Source organism: Kogia breviceps, chromosome X (assembly GCF_026419965.1).
Source record: "Kogia breviceps isolate mKogBre1 chromosome X, mKogBre1 haplotype 1, whole genome shotgun sequence".
Taxonomy (NCBI): Eukaryota; Metazoa; Chordata; class Mammalia; order Artiodactyla; family Physeteridae; genus Kogia; species Kogia breviceps.
Window position 1 is genome coordinate 96,219,060 of NC_081330.1, and position 25,946 is coordinate 96,245,005.

Genomic DNA, 25,946 nt, shown 5'->3' on the forward strand with positions numbered 1-25,946 from the left:
TGATTTAAAGTATACAGGAGGATGTTCATAGGTTATATTCAAATACTACACCATTTTATGTGAGGGATTTGAGCATCCTCAGATTTTCGTATCCGCAGGGGGTCTTAGAACCAATAAGATATTGAGGGACTACTGTACCACTTAAGAGTGAAAATTGCTTTAAGTTTTATAATGAAAATTTTGAGGACATGTTGAATAGTCGAATTGAATGACTATTGATCTCAGACCTCATTGATTAAAAAAAAATATATAGCAGTCCTCCGGCTCCGCGGAGGGCGGGGCGGCGCAGCGCCTGACGCTCCGGCCAGTGGCTGGCACGTGGGGCGCGCGAGGGCTCCAGCCTCGGGTCGGAAACGGGGGCCAAGTGCTCCAGAGAGGCGGGGATGGAGTTGTATGTTGCATTTGAACTCTGTGGAGGGCGGTCTTAGCTCACTTGTAAAGCTTTAGTGTCTTCTAAGTTGGAGGAGCTTATTTAATGAAAAGTGCCATAGGACGAAAAACCAAACACGAGGGTAGCAGGTGCTGCAAAGTTGGTGGTAGCTGTGGCAGTATTTTTGCCGACATTCTATGTTATTTCTCAAGTATTTGAAATAAAAACGGATGCGAGTTTAGGAAATCTATTTGCAAGGTCAGCATTGGACACAGTTGCACGTTTCACAAAACCTCCCAGATATAAACGTGGGATCTCAAAAGCTTGCCCTGAGAAGCATTTTGCTTTTAAAATGGCAAGTGGAGCAGCCAATGTGGTGGGACCCAAAATCTTCCTGGAGGACAATGTTTTAATGAGTGGCGTTAAGAATAATGTTGGAAGAGGAATCGGTGTTGCCTTGGTAAATGGAAAAACAGGAGATCTAATAGACACCAGATATTTTGACATGTGGGGCGGAAATGTTGCCCCATTTATTGAGTTTCTGAAGGCCATACAAGATGAAACAATAGTCTTAATGGGAACATATGATGATGGAGCAACCAAACTCAATGATGAAGCCCGGCAGCTCATTGCTGAATTGGGGAGTACATCTATTACTCATCTTGGTTTTAGAGACAACTGGGTCTTCTGTGGTGGATAAGGCATTAAGACAAAAAGCACTTTTGAACAGCACATAAAGAACAATAAGGACACAAACAAATATGAAGGATGGCCTGAAGTTGTAGAAATGGAAGGGTGCATCCCCCAGAAGCCAGACTGATGTGGAGAAAATTGAAGGGAGCACACTTTCACTTGCTAATGGGAAAGCCCTAACCGAAAAACTACATGTAAGTATTTTAAGAGCATGCAGCCATCTCGGGTGTGTGCATGACCATTATCTCTTTTGATATCAGGATTATTTATTGGTAATGTAAATAGACATCTTGGTAAACAGTCATCATAATGAGCAAATCACTGAACCATTTCTAAGCACATCTCCCTAATGGTACAATGTTCAGACTGAGATGATAATGGCATCTTTTAATTCTAAAAGCATTACCCAATAGATAACTGAACAGATTTGAAAAATATATTGACATATATAGTAGTCGCTGTGAAAATCTATCATGGAATAATGTGGATTTTAGGAAGGAGACTTTGTTTTATTTATTTATATATATATATATATATATAAAATATGGCCTTTTGATTATAGTATCTTTTAAATTAAAAAGATATTGGGCTAAAAAAAGATATATATGTGTGTGTGTATTTCATGTGTATATACATATACACAGACATGAAATACACACACATTTTGTATATGCACAGACGCACAACAACTTACTGCTTTTGGGCATAGGAAGCATATTTCACTAAGTTCCATGTATCATGTATTGCACAGAACACACCCTAGGAGTTGGTTTAGCCATCATCCATCTGAATGGTCATTTCCTTCTTTACAGAGCTGGTTGGCAGTTTGGGCTCAACCTCCATTGAAAGAGAAGTGTAGTGTCACTTCAAGAATCACGTTTTTTTTTTTTTTTTTTTTTACTTAACTTTTCTTGTTGAAAGCGGTAGGACCAAATGTAGCCATGTCAGATGAGAGCCAGCTGCTTCTGAATAGGCCCACTCCTGTCCTGGGTTTTGGAGGGTAGCCCAGCAGATAAGCAGAGCTCTGGAGCCCTAATACTGGGGTTACGGTCCAGGCTCCTCCGTTTACCGGCAGTTTGACTTTGGACAAGCTACTTAACCCTTCTCTTGCCTCAGTTTCCTTTTCTGTGGATGGGTGTCATAATAATACCTACCTCTTAGGGTTTTCTGCTATTGGCCTAAAAATAAATAGACTGCCAGATATTTCTCCAGCAAAGATGGATTTATTGGGGATCAGCAGAGTACTGCATTTTGGGGTCTGCAACCATGGTAAGCCATGTGCAAGTTCCTTCATGGCAAAGGAAGGGGGAACACTTTTATAGAGAGGAAAAGGAAGTTGGGAGAGCGATAATAAAGAGTCCATGGCTTTTCATTCATTTTTCTTCCTGTTGTGCTCTGCTATCATTGCAGGGCATGAAAGCTTCCCCTTCTGGTCTCCTGGCTCTATTTAATTGAAGTTTCTGTTTATTAATTTTTTAAACTGCAGTAATTAAATAGCTCAATACTTACAAAATGCTTAAAAGAATACCTGTCGTGTAGTAAATATCCAATAAATTTATTATTATCATCATCATCATCATCATCATCACTACTAGGTAATTACGATGCCTATAATCCTGAAAAAGTCTGCTATTAGTTCATCATCATCATAAATCATCTCTTAAACTAAGGCTTTATGCTTTAGTTACAGATGCCAGTTCTTGGTGCTCTTCTGATTCTGCATGAGTGTTATTAATTACCATAGTTTTACATATCACCCATATTTAAGTGACTTCCACATCTTTGCACAGTTCTGGACTCTAGGTCTGTTCTATACAGAACCCTATTTCCAGGTGTTTACCAGAATCTTTACTTTGATGTCCTATGGGTACCTCAAATAAAAGTGCCCAAAACTGAACTTAGTTTCTCCCTCTGATCCTTATTTTCCCAGTTAAAAATGTTTAAAACTCTTCTTCTTCTTGCTTTCCTTATTTTGCTAATAATGTTGCCCTGGGTTGAACATTATCCCGCACAAATTCATGTCTACCCAGAACCTCAGAATGTGAACTTATTTGGAAATAGGGTCTTTGCAGATATAATTAAAACATCTACTAAAAGTTAAAATGAGGTCATACTGGATTAGAGTGGCCCCTAAGTCCAGTAATTGGTGTTATTATAAGAAGGCCATGTGAAGCCAGACACACACACACACACACACACACACACACACACACACACACACACACAGAACAAGATATAGGCAGAGACTGGGGTGATGTATCTACAAGCCAAGGAACTCAAAGGATAGCCATCAACCACCAGAAGCTAGGAGCATGGGACAGTCTCCCTTAGAGCCTCCAGAAAGAACCAGCCCTTCCAACACCTGGATTTTGGACATCTGGCCTCCTGCAAGGCGACAGAATAAATTTTGTTGCTTTAAGCCTCTCAGTTTGTGGTAATTTGTTATGGCAGCCCTAGGAAACTAATACAGACATCGTCAGCTGTGACTAAATTTAGAAGTCTTAGAACCATCCTTATCTGTATTAGTTTATAAGGTCACCAGTCATATCGAGTTAGGGGGCCTACCCTACTCCAGTATGACCGCATCTTAGCTAATTATATCTGCAGTGACCTTATTTCCAAATAAGGTCACATTCTGAGATATCAGAGGGTTAGGACTTCAACATATCTTTTTTGAGGGGACACAGTTCAACCCATAACATGACCCTCTTCTTTTATCACCACTTCACATTAGTCACCTTCCAGGTATTGTATGTTCTACTGCAGCAAAACCTTTCAGATGTGGCCCTTGTTCACCCCAGGCTCAGCTGCCCTGGTTATGGCACAGTCATCTCTCCCCAGGATTATTGCAGTAACCTCCAGAGTGATTTTCCTCCTTCATTTCATTCTTCATACATCCAATGTGTTATCTAATAAGCTTCCAATCCGATTTCACTGAGACCCACCAGTGCCTTTCCCTAGCCACAGCATAAAGTATAAACTAGCACAGAAGCCCTCAAGTTCGGCCCCACCTTTTCCTTCCAGCTGCCTCTCTTGCCACTTTGTACCGTGTACCCCAAACCCGCTGGGTGAGTCACCCTTTCTTTAAAATAGATTTTTAGGTCTCTAGGCCTTTGCTTATGCTGTTCGCTATGCCTAGAACACCTTTCGTCACTTTAACCCCCTGCTGAACTGATCCTCATCCCATAAAGCCCAAGTGAAATAGCACTGACTCAGGTTGCTTCCACAATTCCATCACATAGAATTACTGAGCCCCTTCCTGTGTTTCTGTGACGTCTTGTGACTCTGGATACTAATTTGGCACTAGGAAAGATTTAACACCTCTTATATGCAACAATTAACCTTGACAGTAGAAATAAAATCAGCCATAGTTATGGACTCACACCCCCCCACCATTGATATTAATATTAATTCACCATTGCAGCATAAGTAAAAAGTGTGTATCTGTATATGTGTATAGATTTATATATACAAGATTTTTGAAATCTCCTTGATGTTACTTATATAATTACATTTTGTTGCAACCCACCTTATCAAAATAATTCTTAAACCTCTTTAGAGTGAAGGTATTTATTTTTTCTGAAATTAACAAATATATACACACATATATGTATCATATATACTATATACATGTATATATATATATATAAAAGCATATGTGTATAAGTATTTATACACACTTATTTAAAGTAGCTTATCCCCAAGAACATACCTTGAATGATCTAATGCTCATTTCACTGTTAGACTGAAGAACCAGTAACCAAGCAGCCAGTATAATACGCTAGCAGTTTGGATTTTTAAAATTGAGTTCTTAATAAAGCATAGGAGGAGCTATCACTGCAATAATGCTGCACAACAACCCCCCCCAAATTTCAGTAGTTCACAACAGCAGATGTTTATTTTTCTTGTCCATGGGCCCGTAGATCAGCTGGGCTTGGCTCCAGCTGGGCTCTCTCCACCTGTGTCATTCTGGGACCAGCAGCATCTTCGGCCACATTCTTCTCATGGTGATGGCAGAGGCACAGCGGGCCAAGCCAAATCATGCCAGCACATTAGGGCTTCTGGCTGTGGTATATCTGCTAAGATTACATAGGCCAAAGCCAGCAATGTGGTCAAGTTCATGTCAAAGGGGCAGGAAAAAGGACTCCATAGGAGGTTCTGCAAATCCACATGGCAAAGAGCACAGTGTATAATTCTAATATAGGCAAGGACGAAGGATTGAGGGCAAGAATCCAATCTACCACAGAGTCCTTATGATCTGAAAGTCTATGGTAGAAATAACTGCTTTGGAAATAAACTACTTAGCCAAGAGCTTGACAAGGAACAATTTGATGTTGCATTTACAAGGCTGCACTTTGAAATGTAGTTCTAATTATATCCATCTTTGGTTTTTTTTCCCGGAGATGTGAAGATGAGTGGCTTGGGATGCCATCACCTATTCTTGTGAAATACATTTACTATTTAAACCTTTTAAAGGATGTGTTTGGCTTAGAGGAGGAGTAACCATGCAGTTTTGGTTAACTCCCTTTGATTTCCTGATTTCCTGCTCTAATTTTGCCAAGTTTATTTCAGTAGATATGATTCCATTAAAAACAAAAAGCAAGGTTCATATTTAATTAAAATCCATATTCCAAAATTAATCTCCTTTTGTCATTTCAGTTTTTCAGAACACCATATTATATTGCTGATGTACCAGCACTATTAAAAATGCCATTTAAAGAAACGTTGAGCATTCTTTTTTTTTTTTTTTTTTTTTTTTTTGTGGTATGCAGGCCTCTCGCTGTTGTGGCCTCTCCCATTGTGGAGCACAGGCTCCGGACGCCCAGGCTCAGCGGCCGTGGCTCACAGGCCAAGCCGCTCCGCGGCATGTGGGATCTTCCCGGACCGGGGCACGAACCCGTGTCCCCTGCTTCGGCAGGCAGATTCGCAACCACTGCGCCACCAGGGAAGCCCGGGCATTCTTATTATACATATGATTTATTAATACCAAGAATCTTATGGTAATTTTCTATCCAACGTAATTTGATTCATTACAACACAAAAAGAAAATGAATTTTGACAGCTATATATGACAATATAAAATCAAATTATATCAGAGCAATAAGTTGTGATTCTGTTAAACATTTTTTGAAATCTTTTTGACACATGCTTATTACTTATATAATTAAACTTTGTAGCAACTCACCTTTTCAAAATAATCTTTAAACCTCTGCAGAGTGAAGGTATTTATTTCTGAAATTAGCAAAGCTATGAGAAGAAAAAACCCTCCCTCACAACACATACACACACGAAAAATTGGGGAGAGAAATTAAAACATATGCAGTGTTTATGTTTTTAATGCTCTTTTAATATCTGAAGTTAGCTTGTTAACTTAGGAATATATGCATGTGTATATAATTATAGTATGACCAAAAATGTATTATGTCTGAAATATTTAAGGATGTGAACGCTGAAGATCTTCAGAGGTCTGTTTTGGTTCATTCTCCACATATACATAACCGCCTACCCCAGAGGTTTTAATATTCTAAGACTACAGCATGTTTCCCTTTTGCTTTTCTCTAGTCCTATTTTTAGTTTTCTTCTAGGACGATACATTATGAGTCTCAGCAGAACTTTTGTCATGTAGTGTATATTCGATTACAAGTCATAACCATGGACCTCTGGGAATTCAGTGTGAGAAGTTTGTCTCAGTGTACCCCATTCTTCAGTGCTGGGTGCTAGGTATCATAAATCCAATTGTCTGGTGTTCTCAGAGACAATGGAGGCCTATGGAGAAGGGTCCTCGACATTGACGTTCAGGGACTGCTCTGAGGGGAGGAAGAGGAACTGATGACATCTCTATCTTCTATCTTCTTATTCTTTCACTCCACATTTGCAGTTTTGCCTAGAAATGAGCTGGCTTCTTGGCACTCAGATGTATCAATTCGCTTGACAACAACAGCTCCTTCATTTTTTAAATTTGAAGTTCATCAATAAACAATTTCTATATATAAACCTAGGATAATTCCACATGTGCCATTGTTAAAATAGATCCCATAGGATTTTCCAATAAACTTAGAATACTCAGTTTATATACTAGAACCATTTACTCATAAAGTCTAATTTTGACTTCTTGATTTTTTTTTTTTTTTTCAAAGACAACTGACAGTGCCAAGCCATTTTGTCACTTTAAGATTTTCCACTCCCCAAAGAGCAAGCTTTTAGAAGGATGACACTTTCCTGGAACTTTTCAGGCTGACACATTCGTCAGTTACCTATTCAACTCTTCAGTCAGTTGTCTTTCCCTCAAGATTTTAAATATGTAGATAATTTAGCCCTTGTATAGACTTGTAATATAGTTCATTTGAGAAGTAGGAGGAGAAAAGGAAAGGAAGCAAGCCAGTGATATGCTCCTGAGTTTGTAGGATGACAACTGTTTGTTCTGTTACATAGATGTGTGTCACTGCCCTGGTTATTCACAGTACAAGCCCACAATTAGCAATTAAACGGCCATTATAGGAATCATGCCGATAAACATGATACATTGCAGTCATACAGACACTTTAAATAATTATTCTTTTTATAACTAAGCCATATACTGAAGGAGATTTATAATTTAGAGATAATATGCCCATTAGTAAAGTTTATGACCCAATAAACAGCTCCCACTAGTTAATAAATGCCAAAGCCATAAAAACAAAGACTATTAATGTAATAGAATTTCTGTACCTCCCTCTTTTGCTGGTGGTCTCAAGACACTGAAGGGAAATGCTATCTTAGGAAAAACATTTATTCTCGTTATGTAAATATCAATGAATTGTCTTACAATCCATCTGGAAATCTCCCAGCCCTCACCTCCTTGGTCCCAGGTGGTCCTGAAATGCTGATGCAGTCTGCTTAGGTTTCAAGCAGTAGATAACTCTGGTTTTCAGCACAAATAAACCCTGTGACTCAAATCTTTGGGGGATGTGGGGAAGATGGCCGTAATTTCTGTGTCTCCTCTACCCTCTGAAAAAGAGAAATCCCAACTATTGCCATTATTCCACAGTAATAACTTTTAAACGTTTCACCACCTTTGCGTACACTTAGATTTTTAGCTGCCTCTTCTCTTTCCTCTAAAAAAGAGAAATCTCAACTATTGTCATTGTTCCTGGGTAATAATTTTTAAAGAAGCTTCACAACCTTTGCATATACTTATATTTTTAGCTGCTAATATTTCTCATTTTGATGGAAAAGCAGGTGCTGCCTGTGGATGTCTGGGTGAGTTGAAGGTTAATATAGGCAAACCTTTTGTACTAAGAACATTGTTTTTCAGTATTCCTGGAACCGTGGGAATGATTGATAAAGTCATTTGAAAGCCCAAATCAAATCATGTCTTTGCATAAGGAACTGATTAAAAGCTGTTGAAGTTCACATTAAATGGTTTGCTGAGTCACTGTTGTAAAGTATGGATGTTGTCAGCAGATTACTCATGTTCAGTGTTTATTTGCCTTTTTCCCCCTTTTTAACCTAACTGAACCGTTTGGACCTAACCATTTGAAGAGCAATGTGGATATGTCTATTGGTTGAGTTTATTTATTTATTTTTACTGAAGTATAGTTGATTTACAGTGTTGTGTTAGTTTCTGCTGTACAGCAAAGTAACTCAGTTATACATATATATTCTTTTGCATATTCTTTTCCATTGTGGTTTACCACAGGATATTGAATATAGTTCCCTGTGCTCGACAGTAGGACCTTGTTGTTGATCCATTCTGCATATAATGCTTTGCATCTGCTAACTCCAAACTCCCAATCCATTCCTCCCCCACCACCTCTCCCCCTTGGCAACCACAAGTCTGTTCTCTATGTCTGTGATTCCGTTTCTGTTTCGTAGGTAAGTTCATTTGTGTCATATTTTAGGTTCCACATATAAGTGATATCATATGGTATTTGTCTTTCTCTTTTCTGACTTCATTTAGTATGATAATCTCTAGCTCCATCCATGTTACTGCTAATGGCATTATGTCATTCTTTTTTTGGTTGAGTAGTATTCCATTTTGTATGTATATCACATCTTCTTTATCCGTTCATCTGTTGATGGGCATTTACGTTGTTTCCGTGCCTTGGCTATTGTGACTAGTACTGCTGTGAACATAGGGGGGTACACATATCTTTTTGAATTATAGTTTTGTCCAGGTATATGCCCAGGAGTGGGATTGCTGGATCTTATGGCAACTCTATTTTTAGTCTTTTTGAGGAACCTCCATATTGTTTTCCATAGTTGCTGCATCTATTGGTTGACTTTAGTGCTTACTAAGTAGTTAAAATTTTAGACAATAGAGAGGAGATAAAGAGCATTGTACTTGTAAGTATTATAGTAGTTTAGACATTTTGCCTACTTTAGTCTATGTATTGCCTCTGATCCAATTAATGTCAAACATACCATTCTTGGTCTTTGAAGTTGGTTTTTTGGGAGGTTGTATCGCTTCCAGGCTTTATGGATACCTCAGTCATGAGTTTAGGATATTTAACTTGCCGTTCCTTCTTTCAAATAGTAGGGAATTATTGAACAAAATGAAATCTCTCCAAATTAAAAAGAAAACAAACTCTTGCCTTTCCAACTTGGATTCATTTATCTTACTTTGAGTGAGGACTGCTTCATCGTCATAGCCTTTTCTACTTGTTCCTCATTTCCCTGACCCCTTCTTCCATACATTCTGATTTTGCTATAAGTTGGCAGTTGGAGTCTTCACTAGTAGCTTAATAAAACAGTAGGGTTTTCCGCAAAATATTTGTTGCTTCATAGTTCAGAATCCACTGAATAATGAATAGTCATGTTCCCAATTATATGTATATTCCTTTTAGTTAAGAATATAAATTCCTGAATTTTTGAATACCCTTTAGAATTGGTCTGTAAATGGTCCTTCAGACAAACAGCTTCCAAATGATGATATTAAACATATACTCAAGTAGTGAGTCTCTGCCCTAATACTTGTTTGGGCAAAGTTTGAATTGCTTCCAGTTGAAAGCAAGTTAAGACTTCTCAAAAATGAGTCTCTTCAAGTTGACTGAGCATCTTCAGAAGCACAGTGCTTTTCAGTTCCCAAGAGAATGTGATGCGTAAAAATGGAAAACCTACTGAGGCAAGATCAATGAAGCTATTTAACAAATAAACCTGGAGTGACAATGGAGCAAACATCATTATTACAAAGGGTAACGCTGACTGTGCAGTTAGTTTAAAAGAAATTGGAATTCATGCCCACTCGCCTTCTTCTACCAGGTTATATATTGGTTTAAATAAACATTTTCATTTCGTGTTCAATTAAGTTCCCCCAAACTAAGAATTCTAACACTAGAATGTGCATCTTCTTTTCATTTGTTCCTGGTCGCCAGTAAAATTCCTTCCAAGGGGACTGCCGAGCCCATTATGTGTCTGGTGCATGGCACAGGAAGCCAAGGGTCAGCACTGCTGCTCAGAAGCAACTGGAAACGGCTGAAAAATGTGGCTGATGAAAAACTCCACAGTGGCTCTGCAAGCAGAGAATTAATGACTGGCTAGAATCAGTAGGAGCCTTTACTTCTAAATACTCATTAGTTTAAGCAGTGAGGCCTGATGTTATGCAAGTTATAGAGGGGAAAGGGGACCGCCCCTCCCCATTGTCTATTTTGAACAGAATATGCACATTTAACTCAAAGTGGTGAATGGTTCAAACACATCAAACCAACTATTCATCAGTCTCCCAGCTTCCTGAGCAACTGCTTTGCTTCTGTATAAAGGCAACAATAGAGGAAATGCTTGTTATGACCCCACTATAATATTAAAATCCAGAGGGGCTGATGGCTTGGTGAAAAACACAAAATACATTCTCCTTTAGAAATAGTTCCACCAAAGTCATCTTTGTGTGTCCTTTTTCTTACTTTGCCTGTACAAGAACAGCTGACTAAAAAAGGAACTTGATAAAATTACTTTTGCCTGCTTTTTTCTCCCTTGCTACCACCGTTCTTCCTCCTCGTGAAGCCACTCCCTGCACACAGAACCGGAGCTGACAAGCCATTTCAGACTGCGGCAGATAGCGCTAGTTTGAACTATGACCAGAGAGTGGAAAGAGGAGAGGGGCAAGAGGTGACAACTGCAGAGAGGAGCCAGATGAGAATAGGGACCACCTTGTGTGTGTCACGTCACACGTTAAAGCGTTCGAACTTCATCCTAAGGGCATGAGAAGTTACTGAAAGATTTTAATCTGGAGAATGAAAAGATCACGTCTGCATTTAAAAATCTCTGGCTGCTTCGTGTGTGTGAACTACAAGAGTGAGTTTGGCAGTGAGAAGGCTGACTAGGAGGCTGTTGCCAGAGAAGTGATGGCTGGTTTGGATTAATGTAACGTCAGTGAGGTTGTGAGGTTGCTGAGAAGTGGATAGATTCAGGACATGTTCAGGATGTTGAAGATAAGGGAGAAGAAGTCAAAATTAGGATTGGGTCATTTTGGCAGCCAGGTAGGTGGAGTTGCCATTCATTGTGGTGGGCTATACCAGGAACAAATCAGGTTTGAGGGGGAATCAAGAATTCTGCCTTGGGCATGCGAAATTAAAATTAGGGTGCCTGTGGGACAGAGAAGTGGAGATGTTGATAAGGCAGCTAGATGAACAGGTCGAAATCTCAGCAGAATGACCAGCTCTGGAGATGTGCGTTTGACGGTAATTGTGAGCTTAGGTAAGATTGGCTAGGGGGAGCCTGTTGTCTGAGAATCACAGTGCCTAGTGTATTATTACTTACTAATTTTTTTTAAAAAGAGCCTTTTCTTGTCATACAATGGACTGCACATATTAAAGTGTACAATCTGATAAACTAACACATCTATGTACCCGTGAAATGTCATCCCAATCAAGATATAATGAACCTATGCCCCCCAAATTTCCTCACGCTCCTTTGAAATCCCTCCCTTCTACACAGCCCCATTGTAGGGAAGGAAAAATAATTTTCCCTCTACCACTCTGAGTTCTTGGATGAGACCCCCTGTAATAAAAGACAGATTAACAAGAGAAAAAACCCAGAAGCTATACATGGGAGATATCCAGAAAAAAGTAGTAACTCTCCAAGGTGACCTAAGCCACCACCTTAAATGCCATCTTCAGCTGAAGACAGAAGAAAGGTCTGTGTTGTGGAGGAGGGGAAGATGACCAGGAAATGCAAGGTAAACAAGGGTAAGATTTGTTTTGCAGGTATAAGTCAACGCCTTCTTCATTAATAGGAGCTTCTTTTGATTTTGCGCCATCCTCACTTCCTCCTGGTACAGAGAGGGTGACATTCTTACAAATGGAGATTTCCATTATAGATACAAACGTCCCTTACGAAAGGATAGCTTCTGTTTTCAGAGCTTCTCCTGTGTCTGCTGTGATTATTTCTCAAAATGGGCAGCTCAAAAGAATCCTTATGCCAAAGAGGAGTATTTGGGGGTGGCATATTCTGCTAGGCTTCAACATCCCCCATGCCACTTAGCTGCTTTCTGTCACTATAGAAAAGTTAGCATTCTCTAGAATTTTATATAAATGGAATTATACAGTAGGTACTTTTTTTTTTTTGGTCTGCTTTCTTTCACTCAGCATAATTATTTTGAGATTCATCCATGTTTTTGCATATACCAGTATTTCATTTCATTTTACTGCTCAGTAGTATTCCATTGTATGGATATACCACAGTTTAATTCATTCACACATTGATGGAAATTGGGGTTATTTCCAGTTATTACCTATTACAAATAAAGCTGCTGTGAACATTTGTGTATAGGTTTATAGGTGGATATATGCTTTCATTTCTCTTAGGTAAATACCTAGCAGTAGAATGGCTGGATCCAATGGTTGATATATATTGTTAAATAACAAAGATTCAACAGAATGAGTAAATTTAAAGGTCAAATTGGCTTTATTAAATGACTCATGAATGGGGCAGCATCTCATCTAACAAATAGAAAGGAGCTCTGCTGAGCCGTAGAAAAGGTAAACTTTTTGAAGGTGAAAGGGGGCAGAAAAAGAAAATTATGAGCAAAGAATGCATTGTTTCAGGGACAGTCACCCTCCTAAGGGGAATGGAAGGGGCCTATTCGGGGGGCGGGGTAAGAGAGATTACCTCACCAGTGCTGACTAGGTAATTCCAGGTTGACTGGCTAAATGTTACATTCCTGGGCAGGGTGGGGGTGTTGAGGTTGCAGTTAGGCTAGGTATTAAGTCTTGGTTTGATGACATGGGGTTTAGCACATCATTTTGGGCCTGCTGTCTCCTTTTTAACAATGTTTAACTTTTTCAGTAACTGACAAACTATTTTCCATTTTATTTTCCCTTCCAGCACTGTATGAAGTCCTAGTTCCTCCATGTTTTTGCAGATACTTGGTATGACCAACCCTTTTAATTTTAACCATTCTAATAGATGTGTAGTAGTGTTGCAGGAAGGGGGACCCCTTCCAGGGCCGAAGAGTGGGTTCTTGTCTAACACTGAGAAATGAGTTGTCCAAGGAGACACACAGGTGCTGACAAAGCAAGAGACTTTATTGGGAAGGGGTGCCGAGTAGAGAGCAGGAGGGTAAGGGAACCCAGGAGAACTGCTCTGTCACGTGGCTCACAGTCTGGGGTTTTATGGTACTGGGGTTAGTTTTCGGGTTGTCTCTGGCCACTCATTCTGATTCAGGGTCCTTCCTGGTGGCGCATGCATTGCTCAGCCAAGATGAATTCCAGCGAGAAGGATTCTGGGAGGATGGTAGGACAGCCGGACTGGCGTCTCCTCTCTCCTTTTGACCTTGCCCGAATTCTTCCAGTTGGTGGTAGCTTGTTAGTTCCGCATTCCTTACCAGGACCTCCTGCTGTAAGATAACTCATGCAAGTGGTTACTATGGTGCCTGGCCAGGGCAGGCGGTTTCAGTCAGTGGTTCCCCTAACAGTAGTATCTTATTATGGTTGCCTATTTTCTAATTATTGAGTTTTGAGAGTACCTTGTATGTTCTAGATATAAGTCCTTTATCAGATATGTTATTTCTAAATATTTTCTCCCAAACTCTGGTAGTCTTTTAATTCTCTTGACAGGGCCTTCTGGAGAGCAAAAGTTTTAAATTCTGATTAAGTCTATTTTATCAATTCATTTTTTAATGGATTGTGCTGTTGATGTTACATCTATTAAATCTTTACTAAACCAAGGTCACAAGGGTTTTCTTTTATGATTTCTTCTAGAAGTGTTATAGTTTTAGGCTTTTCACATAGTTTTGTAATCCATTTCTAGTTAATTTTTGTTATGATGTGAGGTATGGCTCCAAGTTCATTTTTTTCAAATGGGTATCCCATTATTATAGTACCATTTTTTGAAAAGATCATTGTTTCTCCACTGAATTGCCTTTGTACCTTTGCTGAAAGTGAGTTGTTGATATATGTGTAGATCTATGTCTGGACCTTCTGTTCCATTGATCTGTGTTTCTATCTTTACACCAATACCACACTGTCTTGATTCCTGTAACTTTATAATAAGTCTTGAAATCAGTAGTTTTAATTCTCCAATTTTGCTCTTCTTTGCATAGTTTAATGTGTACAACATGTTAATTTGATACATTTATATATTGCAAAATGATTACCACTGTAGTGTTAGTTAACACCTCCATCATGTCACATAAGTACCATTTCTTTTTTGTGGTGAAAACATTTAAGATCTACTCTCAGCAAATTTCAAGTATACAATACAACATTTTTTACTATAATCACCATGCTGTACACTAGATTCCCCAGAACTTATTCATCATATAACTAGAAGTTTGTACCCTTTGACCAACATCTTCCCATTTTCTCCACCCCAAGCCCTTGGTAACCATTACTGTACTATCTGTTCTTCTGAGTTCAACCTTTTTAGATTCTACATCAATGAGATCATACAGTATTTGCTTTCTCTGTCTGACTTATTACATTTAGCATGATGCCCTCAAGGTTCATCCATATTTTTACAAAATGGCAGGGTTTCCTTCTTTCTCATAGCTGAATAATATTCCATTGTATATATGTATATCTTTACCCATTCATCCATTGATAGAAACTTAGGTTGTTTCCATATCTTGGCTATTGTGAATAATGCTGCAGTGAACATGGGAATACAGATATCTCTTCAAGATCTCGCTTTTATGTTGCAGTAATAATTTTTAAAATTATTACTGTTAGAGTTCTGCTTCTGGCCAAGATGTAGTAACAGGGTCCAGATTTACCTTTCTCCCTGAAAGAACTGAAAAACAGGCAAAATATATCAAACAATGCTTTTAAAGACACTGGATTTCAGGTAGAGAAGGAGAGTAATCCATGAGAGACAGGAAACAAATGTGGCGAACCCCACTATTGCCGCAGATTACTGCCTTGAGAAAGTTTCTGGCCTATGGCACAAGAAGAGGGAAACGAAATAGAATATGGTGGCCTCTCTGACTAGAAGAAATGGGACTGAGAGTCTAGGCATACCAAGGTTGCTAGAGTTCAAAAGGACGTATTACTTGAGAGAAGAGAACTGCACAGAGATAGAGCTTCAGAGATCTTCAGAAGGCTACTTGAGTATTCAGTGGAGTACCGAGCAGTGCATGTGTGTGTGGAAACTACCCAAGACTGGGGAACCACCTGAAAGGATTAGAGAGAATGGTACTTAGTGTCTGCACAAAGCTGATAATAGTGCCTATTCTCAACAACCTGACTGTAAAGTCTCTCATGGAGAATTGTACTCAGAAAGTTCTTGCCCCAATAATAAGGAATAACGAACGTTACACTAAACATGGTTCTTATCCCACTTGACACATTTAAAAAGCAATACCTAAAAGGATCAAACTGTTCCCAAATAACTTAGCTATGTCTCACCAAACAAAAGCTTAAGCATATTGACAGAAATACGTAAATATTCACAACCAAAAAGGTAAAATTCACAAGGTCTTGCCTCCAATAAAAAATTACCAGGCATGCAAAGAAAAGGAAACTTCAACTTACAATGAGGAAAAAAAGAAATCAATAGAAACTGACCCAGACTGACGCAGATGTTATAATTAGCAGAAATGGGCAAACAGCTATTAAAACTGTTTTCCATATAGTCAAAAAGTTAAGGAGAGACATGGAAGATTTAAAAAGACACAACTCAGACTTCTATCGATAAAAACTACAATGTATGAGGTGAGAGGGAAAATATAATGAATGGGATTAAGGGCAGATTAGACTTCGCAGAAGAAAAAGATTAATGAACTTGAAGACATACTAATAGAAATTATCCAAAATGAAACACAAAGGGTAAAAAAAAGGAAAAAAGTGAACAGGACATTGGTGAGCTACAGGACAACTTAAAGCACTCTAATATGCAATTATTATAACAGAGGGAGAAGAAAGACGGGGAAATAATGGCCTAAAAATTTCCAAATTTTATGAAAATAAGTAACGTATGGATGTAAGAATCTCAACCCAAGCACAAGAAATATGAACAAAAAGTTTTCACCAAGGAATATCATAAACAGCTCAAAGCTAGATATAGAGTGAAAATCTTAAAACCAGCCACAGAAAAATGACATGTTATGCACAGAGGAACAAAAATAAGGATTTCAGCAGATTTTTCATCAGGAAAAATGCAAGGAAGAAGATAATGGACCAACGTCTTTGAAGTACTGAAATAGTAAACTGATAATGTGGAATGTTATGCCCAGTAAAAATAACTTTCAAAGATGAAGGCAGAACAGGTACTCAAACAAATATTTATGCACAAATGTTCATAGCAGCATTATTCACAATAACTAAAAATGAAACAATTCAAATGTTTATCAACAGATAAATGGATAAACAAATTGTGGTATTAACATGCAGTGGAATGTTATTCACCTGTTAAAAGGAATGAGGTACTGATATATGCTACAAAATGGATGAACCTCAAAAACATTATGCTGTGTGAAAGAAGGCAGATAGAAAAGGTTCACATATTGTATGATTTCATTTATATGAAATATCCAGAATAGCTAAATCTATAGAGACAAAGCAGAGTGGACTGGAAGGAGAGAGGACTGGGGAGCAATTGCTTAATGGATAGAGTTTTATTTTGGGTCAATGAAAATGTTTTGGAACTAGGTGGGAGCTGATGGTTGTACAAAATTGTGAATGTACTAATTGTCCCTAAAAGTTACACTTTAAAATAGTTAATGTTATGTGAATTTCACCTCAGTAAAAATATATCAATTGAGCATGGTCTGGAAAACTCAATATACTAAAGGTGTGAATTCTCCCAAATTGGTATACAGTTTTAATGCAATTTCTATCCAAATTTCAGTAAGAATTTTTGGAGATACAGACAACATTATTCTAAAATTTATATGGAAAAGAAAGGAACTAGAATAGTTATAGCAATCTTGAAAAAGAAGAACAAAGTAGGAAGAATCAGTCTATCTGAGTTAAAGATTTATTATATATCTACAGTCATCTGGATTGTTTGTCATTGGTGGAATGATAGACACATAAATCAATGGAAGGGAAGAGAGAACCCAGAAATAGACCCACACAAATGGTACAAACTGATCTTTGACAAATGAGCAAAACTAAGTCAGTGGAGGAAAGATAACATTTCAACAAATGATACTGAAGTAATTGAACATCCATAAGTCAAAAAAAAAAGAACTTTGACTTAAACTTCATACTTTATACTGTCACCTCAAGATGGATCATGGACTTGCATGTAATATGGTAAGCCATAAAACTTTCAGAAAAATAAAACCCAGGAGAAAACATTCAGGGTAAGGGGCAAGTGAAGAGTTCTTAGACTTGATATCAAAAGCATGATACATAAAAGAAAAAGAAAGATAAATTGGACTTCATCAAATTTAAATATTTGCTTTGCAAAAGACCCTGTTAAGAGGATGAGAAAACAAGCTACAGACCAAGAGAACATCTTTGCAAACCATATATCCAACAAAGGATATATGTAAAGAAATCTCAAAGCTCAATAGTAAGCAATCAATTACAAAAGGAACAAAAGACATGAACAGAAATTTCACCAAAAAAAGAAAAATAAGCAGAAAAATAAGCACATAAAAAGACACTCAATATCATTTATCCATTAAGGAAAGGCAAACAGTCACAATGCAGTATTAGTACACACCTCTCAAAGTGCCTAAAAAAAATAGTGACAGCAACAAATACTGACTGGATGTGGAGAAGCTGAATCTCTTGCATTTTGCTGGTGGGGATGTAAAATGGTATTGCCACTCTGTAAAACAACTTTGGCACTTTCTTAAAAACTAAACGTGTTAGTGGGAATGTAAATGGATATAGCCACTATGGAGAACAGTATGGAGGTTCCTTAAAAAACTACAAATAGAACTACCATATGACCCAGCAATCCCACTACTGGGCATATACCCCGAGAAAACCATAATTCAAAAAGAGTCATGTACCAAAATGTTCATGGCAGCTCTATTTACAATAGCCAGGACATGGAAGCAACCTAAGTGTCCATCAACAGATGAATGGATAAAGAAGATGTGGCACATATATACAATGGAATATTACTCAGCCATAAAAAGAAACGAAACTGAATTATTTGTAGTGAGGTGGATGGACCTAGAGTCTGTCATACAGAGTGAAGTAAGTCAGAAAGAGGAAAACAAATACCGTATGCTAACACATATATATAGAATCTAAAAAAAAGAAAAGAAAAGAAAAGAAAATGGTCAGAAGAACCTGGGGGCAAGACAGGAATAAAGATGCAGACCTACTAGAGAATGGATTTGAGGATACGGGGAGGGGGAAGGGTAAGCTGGGACAAAGTGAGAGAGTGTCATAGACTTATATACACTACCAAACGTAAAATCGATAGCTAGTGGGAAGCAGCCGCTTAGCACAGAGAGATCAGCTCGGTGCTTTGTGACCACCTAGAGGGGTGGGATAGGGAGGGTGGGAAGGAGGGAGATGCAAGAGGGAAGAGATATGGGGACATATGTATATGTATAACTGATTCACTTTGTTATAAAGCAGAAACTAACACACCATTGTAAAGCAATTATATACTAATAAAGATGTTTAAAAAAAACCTAAACATGTACCTTTCATATGACCCAGCAACTTCACTCCTGGGCATTTAATCCAGAGAAATGCAAACATATGTTCATACGAAAACCTATATATGGATATTTATAGCATATAAATTGACTAACTGAACTTGATCAAACTGTAAAACTTCTGTTCTTCAAAAGATATAGTAAGAAAATTAAAAGGGAAGCCACAGACTGGGAGAAAAAATATTTGTAAATAGCATATCCAACAAAAGACTTGTATCCAGAATATATAAAGAACTTTCAAAACTCAAGATTAGGAAAACAAACAACCCAATTTAAAAAATGGGCGAGGGCTTCCCTGGTGGCGCAGTGGTTGAGAGTCCGCCTGCCGATGCAGGGGACACGGGTTCATGCCCCGGTCCGGGAAGATCCCACATGCCGCGGAGTGGCTAGGCCCATGAGCCATGGCCGCTGAGCCTGCGCGTCCGGAGCCCGTGCTCTGCAACGGGAGAGGCCACAACAGTGAGAGGCCCGCGTACCGCAAAAAAAAAAAAAAAAAAAAAAAAAAAATGGCAAAAGATTTGAAGAGACACTTCACCAGTGAAGGTATTCAAATGGCAAAGAAACACACAAAAAGGAGTTCAACATTATTTGCTGTTAAGGGAATGCAAATCAAAGCCACAATATGCCACCATTACACACCCATTAGAATGGCTAACATTTTTAAAAAATAATAATACCAAATGCTGGCTAGGTTGCAGAGCAATTGGTGGGAATGCAAAATGGTCCACTCTGCAAAATAGTTCGGGAGTCTCTTATAAAGTTAAGCATACCTACCATATGACCCATTGCTCCCATGCCTAGGTATATACCCCAGAGAGATGAAAACATGTGTCCAAAGACTTGTATTCAAATATTCATAGCAGCTTTGTTAATAATAGCCCCAAATTGAAAAGACATCAGGGACTTCCCTGGAGGTCCAGTGGTTAAGACCCCACGCTTCCACTGCAGGAGGCACAGGTTCCATCCCTGGTCAGGGAACTCAGATCCCACAAGTCACGGGTGCAGCCAAAAAAAAAGAAAGGAAAAAGAAGAGACTCCAAATGTCAATCGACTGGTGAATGAATAAACAAACTATGATGATGTATTGATACATACAACAACATGGATGAATCCAGAAGTATTATGTTAAGCGAAAGAAGACAGACAAGAGAATCTGTGTGATATATTCGTATGACATTCTAGAAAAGTCAAAACTATAGTGACAGAAAGCAGGTCAGTGGATGCCAAGATTGTGGGCAGGAGACTGATTGCAAAGGGCCACATGGGAGCCTTTTGGGATGTTGCAGGTGTTCTAAATCATGACTGAAGTGGTGGTTACATGACTATAAATTTGTCAATATCCATTCAATTTTACACTTAAAATTGGCTAATTTTAGTGCATGTACATTGTATGTCAATTAAGCTGATTAAAAAAAAATCAATAGGAGTCTCCTGATGTGATGCTCTGAGAAGACACAACACTACCTATGAAGTTTTTCTAACAAAAATATTTAACTAGGATCTACTCTTGAATAAACTCTCAGGCTAGCCAGATTGTGAGACAGTCTATGAGACAACCGGCCTGAAATATTGAAAAACTGTCAGTATCATGAGAGACAAAAGAAGGAGACTAAAGGGCCACAAGAACTAAATACAATGTGTAATCCTTGATTGAATTCTATATTAGGAAAAGGAAAACTATAAAGAATATAATTGGGACAATTGGGGAAATTTGAGTATGGACAATTTATTAGTCAATAGTCCTACTGTATGAATGTTGTTTCCCAAGTATTTTGTTTATGTAAGAAGGTGCTCTTGTTTTTAGGAGATACATGGTGAAGATTTTGGGGTGAAGTTCAAGTGTCAAAATGATTGCATCTATCAAGTGGTTCAGGAAAACAAAACAAAACAGGGGGCAGGGGAAGGGAGGGGAAGGAGAACAGATAAAAAGTTAAAGGAACTATAAACAATTGGTGAATATAGGTGGAGAATATATGGGTATTCATTGTATTATTCTTTTAATTTGTATGTAGTTTTGAAATTTTTCAAAGTGAAAATTTGAGAAATAAACTTGGTTTGAGACTTTGAGATTGCAAGTTTTAAATCAAGATTTTTAAATAATGCTTACTCAGTCATATGCTCTCGCTAGAAATATTAATAAACTGACAGAACAAAGTGTTTTTGTACCTTTAACAAACAAAAGTTTTCAATGTTGAAAAATTCAGTGGGAGAAGATACACATTATTCAATACATTCGTTAGAAGAACAGCTCTTTGGAAAAGAAACCTATATAGCCCACCTGAACATTAATTATACGTGGATTGAAGTTCACTGTCAAAATTTGAACCATAAAAATTGAACATTTATTGACTAAGTATATCCTTTGTACTTGGAGAAGACTTTCCAAGTATAAAAGACGTTGAAGGGAGCAGAAAAAGATTAATAGATTTGATAATGAAATTAAAACTTTTGGAACATTGAAAACATAACATTAGACAATAAGTAGTTTAAGCAGATACAACAAATGATGGCTTATCAGATTTATCTTCAATATGTAAAAAGAATATCATACACATTGGATAAGGAATATTCTAGGACTAATGGAAAATAAGCCAAGAATTCAGTCACAAAACAGAAATAAAAATGGCTGACAAACCTAAAATTGTATTTAACCTTAAATGGAGTCAGAGAAATATAACTGGAATACTATAATGAGTCTATTTCTATGAAATCAATGTCATAAATTTTTTTAAGTGGTAATTTCCCTATTGCTGAGGAAAATGGGGAATCCATACTTTCTCTCATTTCTGGTGGTACAAGTTTTCTAAAAAGCAATTGGAGACTATCTATTTAGAGCCTTAAAATATCCATACTCTAGTAAGGCAACCTAAGGAAATAATCAGAGATGCAGACCAAGATTTATGCACTAAGTTAATCTTTGTAACATTATGTAAAATAATGAAGATATGGAAATAGCAGAAATGGCCTGCAATTAAGGGTTGATTAAATCCATTTCAGTACGTACAAGAAAACAATATGATACAGCGATTAAGAAGCATTATGAAGCTTTTTTTAATGACGTGAGGAATTACTTAAGATATAAATACTAAGGGAAAAAAAATCAGAGTTCAAAATTTTATATCAAGAAAATCTCAACTGTGTAAAAATATATGCTTAGAAAAGAGTTTGAAGGAAATAGTCTATAATGTTCACAGTAGTTATTTCTGGGTAATAGGACTTAATTGATTTTTCCTTTGCACTTTTATAGATTCATATTTTCTTCAGAATATATGTTTGACCTATATTAGGAACACTGACAACATTATTAATAAGAAGAGACGTGGTCTCTACTCTCAGCTGGAGAAGGAAAGACTGTACCTAAACTTTGCTGGATCAGCCCTGGGGCCATCTTGTCCAACTTGTCCCATTCAGGATTCCCTTCTGTGATACCCCTGCCCATTGATCCCTCATCTGCCACGGAACACTTCCCGGGCTGGGGAAGGTGGGGAGGGCACAGATAATTTCAGGCAACCCATTTACTGCATAGACAATTCTGATGGTTTGGGTGTTCCTCTCTATTGAGCTGAAATCAAAATCTTCTAAATGTAATACAACGTCCCCTCACTGCCCTTGGGCCAGCTAAGGGTGAAGGTACTACCCTTCACCTCCAAATATCCAAATCCAACCATAGAGGACTCCACCGCAACTATTCTTCCTGTGTCCCAGTTTTCAGACCCTTTGAGATCATGGACACCCTAACCACACTACTCAAAGTGTGGTCTGTGGACCAGCAGCATGGACATCACTTGGGAACTTGTAGGAAGTTAGACTTCTGAATGAAATCTGCATCTTAACAAGATCCTCAAGTGGTTTGTGGGTACATCGGACTTGAAGAAGCATTGACCTTGAGGAGAACACATTCTCATTTGTCAGCATTTCGTTTAATAGGTTCTCTCCAGACTGAAGAATATTCCAATATTTTTGAGGTATACAAAGTGATTGTTATTAGCTCTTCTGATATGTCCATTCATCATGGAAACCAGTATTTATGGAGCTTGTAGCTTTATGCAAGCCACTGTTGTCAGGCACTGTTAAGTGGAAGACAGATGTGAAAAATTAAATCACTGCAAAGATCTAAGAGTTTCAGGCCCCAGTGGAAGAGTTGTCGTGAGACATAAGTGATAAATGGCAAAAAGATGATATGGACAATGATGGCAGTTAAGACTAAGAGATCATCTGAGAACAGGGAAGTTACAGAGGAGTGAGCTTGTATCTGGGCTTGTAACGATTAAATGCCCCTGGTAAGGGGCCACACTGTTATCAGCTCATTTCTGGGTATCGTCATGTGGATTTGTGCTCCAGGACAGGGGTTCTCCAATTTTGAGGAGTATCAGCCTCACTGGAGGGCTTGTTAAGACACAAATTCCTGAGCTTCTCAAATTGTCTGAGTTTCACATCCGGTGGATCTGGAGCAAGGCCCGAGAATGTGCATTTCTAACAAGTTCTCAGGTGATGCTGACGCTGCTGGTCTGGGGAATGACACATTTGAGAACCACTCATTTGGAGGAGATAGCATGGGTCTTGGAGCCAGTTTTTGTTCTGCTACTTAATTTAGGTGGCAAGTAACTTCTTCTTTTTCAGGTTTCTCTTTGAGGAGTAGAGAATTATAATGCCGATTTTACAAGTGTTTGGGGCAAGTAAAGGAAGTAAAGGTCTATGAAAGCACCTTAATACATTGCCTGGTATATTGCAGGTACTACTAGTTTAACTTAGTTTCCATTCCCTTCCCCCAAGTAATCTTAATTGACGGTGTTAACTGCAACACCTTGGGGAGCAAAGGAATAGCATTTTGGGTGTGAAGGGCACCTGGCAGCGGTCACAGGCCCTCTGTGGGGCCCTGGGGGTGAGCCTTTATACCATCGGCACAAATTGGTTAGTGTCTTTTGTGTGGCTGTTCTGGCTGTTTATTACTCTGATGGCATTCATATTGCCTGGCAGTGCGTAAAAACGAAGATACGTCAAGGCTTAGAGAGACCAGTGCCATTCCAGGTAGTATAGTGCCTAAAGGAATGATTTGAGAAATTGGAAACCGGAACTCAAATTTCACCAGGGAAAGGTAAAAATCTATTTCTAACTTATTAAAATGGAAAATTCTAAGGTAACTTCCTTAGACCTTTTTAGTTTTAGGAAATTCAAGCAAGCCTATATATTTGGAAGAATGTGAATGTAGACCTTTCTCCTTTCTCTAATAGGGATCCTCAAATGTCAGCACCACGAACAAAATGATTTGGCGACTGAACCTGTGTATCCCCATCACAACTTCTTTGGGAAGTGCTAGAATCCTTAAAACCCTGAGGTGTTTTTATTCAGGTGCATTTATTCACTTGAATTTTATTGTTCACACTAACAGGATACGTTAAGAAAAAGAAGACCTCTCTATGTGATCCCCAAATTGACATGGGAAATTGATGGATTCTCCTTGTGCCACCATCTGTCCTTGACTCTTTATGGGAATTTGTGTATTAGGTTATAGATGGTAGCTAATTAATCACATAGCAAACTTGTGAAGATTAAGACATAGAACAGGTACATTTTGGTGGATGTGGAGGAATGAAAGGATCATTCTAAAGCAGAAGTCATTGCCCGGTTGAGTTTGGGACACTTAGGGTTCATCTTCAGGACATCTGAAGGAAGGACATCAAGCAGGAGAATGAGGTAGGAAAGGGGGCAAAGTTTTTCCACCCTGCAGTCTCTCTTGAGACTAGACTACGGCCTGTTCTTGTTTCTTTACCGTCTCAATAGCTGTACTTTAACAGAGAAAACATGTCACCTCCCAGATTATGTGTCTTTACTGGCTCCACTGGTTGCCTTCTGGATCAAATTTAAACTGCCTATTTCAAGAGCAGCCAGGATCCCTTCACTCCAGTGTTGCATTGTATAAATAGCCATCATGGGCAATTAGTGTCTCTGATTTTATTCTCTCTAAATAATGTGGTTGAGTGATGTTTAATATATTTCAGTTTTTCTCTCCCCAAATCATGTCAAGTAAATTATGTTTTCGTATGCCTTGCAAAGTTCATGCATATATCACTTCAACTGTGATTAAAAAGGATAAAGGGGTTAAAAAAAAAAAAAAAGGATATGAACCAGCCACTCACTAACATTTCATGAGCTTAAGACTGTTTTGGTCAGAAGATTTCCTTAGGAAAAAATTTCTTTTTTTTTTTTTTTTTTTTTTTACAGAAGACATTTTATTTTTATATAGTGTATATTAAGTTACTATATAACATTAAATGGAAATTTTTGATTGTTTATTATTCTTGTTTTGTCTTGCCCACACACACACACCAGTGTTACACATCCTTGTTGCCCAGAATCACTTTAAGCCATCCATAACTCTGCACTCCCATAACCCCAATAGCAGAACAAGAAGTCTGAAAATCAAGGGAGAGAATATCACCTTGTTGGGTTCTCAAGAAATTAACAACATCTGAGACTCAGTGCCTGAGGCAAAGACTGACTGAGAAGGAGGGGGTTCTAACAGCACTTGGAAGGGGCAGCATGTCACCTAAGTGCCAGGGTATGGTCACAGTAGCCATACCCACGAGTGCTGTGCCAACCCTTCTTTACCAGCCTGTGCTCTAAGACTTACCATTTGGGCAACAGGATGATGTAATTCCACTATTTCATCTTGCATTCGATTGTGTTTCATAATCACTGCAGGGCAGGTGGCCACCACTGGCCTACAGGCCAAAAGGCTCAAAATTTGTCCCAAAGGATGACTTCAAAAGACTTCTTGCAAACACCCCCTCAGCTGGTTTGTCAGCACCCCCATGGCACCACCCCACCCTGCAGCGTCTT

The 25,946-nt window shown here is 38.4% G+C and overlaps 1 protein-coding gene and 1 pseudogene across 2 annotated transcripts in view; both read left to right on the top strand.

Annotated features, from left to right (window-relative positions):
* NDP (norrin cystine knot growth factor NDP) overlaps positions 1-25,946 on the top strand; it is a 277,419-nt gene that overhangs the window by 81,426 nt on the left and 170,047 nt on the right. The gene's annotated exons all lie outside the window — the stretch shown is intronic.
* The window catches only part of LOC131748819 (protein FAM3C-like), a 164,319-nt pseudogene that overhangs the window by 7,543 nt on the left and 130,830 nt on the right, over positions 1-25,946 (top strand).